Source organism: Pleurodeles waltl, unplaced genomic scaffold (genome assembly GCF_031143425.1).
Source record: "Pleurodeles waltl isolate 20211129_DDA unplaced genomic scaffold, aPleWal1.hap1.20221129 scaffold_86, whole genome shotgun sequence".
NCBI classification, from domain to species: domain Eukaryota; kingdom Metazoa; phylum Chordata; class Amphibia; order Caudata; family Salamandridae; genus Pleurodeles; species Pleurodeles waltl.
Window position 1 is genome coordinate 179,164 of NW_027150400.1, and position 791 is coordinate 179,954.

Sequence of the window (791 nt, forward strand, 5' to 3'; positions counted from 1 at the left end):
GTCTCTCACCCTCTCTTAACTCACTCCTAGTACCTAAGTCTCTCAGTCTCTCACACCCTCTTAACTCACTCAGTGCTTGAGTCTCTCACCCTCTCACACTTTTATAACTCACTCCGGGGGCTAAGTCTCTCACTCTAACTCACTCCCAGTGCCTGACTTTCCCTGATGGTCCCTCAGTTGTTGTCACTTTTGCTTTATGATTCTATGCTGAGTCTGGACATTTCCTGCCTGTATTTGTGTAAAGACTGGTGCCTGCCTGTGTCAGTGCCTGCGGTATGAGCAGTGCCTGTGAGTGATGGAAGCAGATGTCCTGCTGTCTGATTGTAAAGGGACAGAGCCCGATGTCAGTCTGTCCTTGAAGTAGCTGAATGTATAAAGACATTGTAAATAGAAATGATGTTATATGTGGGTCCTGTGGAGTCCTAGAGCGCATTAGAACAATAAAAGGAGCAGCTGTTGTGAGTTAGAGCTGAAAAGAAAAGTGTGTTTCCGCCCGGTCTCGAACCGGGGACCTTTCGCGTGTTAGGCGAACGTGATAACCACTACACTACGGAAACCCACATGAAATGCACCGAGGCAGCTTCAGCTCTGAGAAGTGGCTGGAAGTAAATGCAGTGCATACCCAGGAGGGCTCTCAGTGCATACAACTGAATGCTGCACAGATAAGCCTCTGACTGATCACTCAGCAGTGACTGATGCGCAGATAAGAGGTCTCATGGAAGGGATCTCTCACTGATCACCCAGCAGTGACTGATGCACAGATAGGTCTCAGGGAAGGGATCTCTCACTGA

The 791-nt window shown here is 48.7% G+C and overlaps 1 non-coding gene across 1 annotated transcript; it reads right to left on the minus strand.

The window, feature by feature from the left end:
- Positions 1 to 484: 484 nt before the first annotated feature.
- Positions 485 to 557, minus strand: TRNAV-AAC (transfer RNA valine (anticodon AAC)). The gene has a single exon. It is a non-coding gene; the product is annotated as a tRNA-Val (tRNA).
- Between the last annotated feature and the right edge of the window lie 234 nt (positions 558 to 791).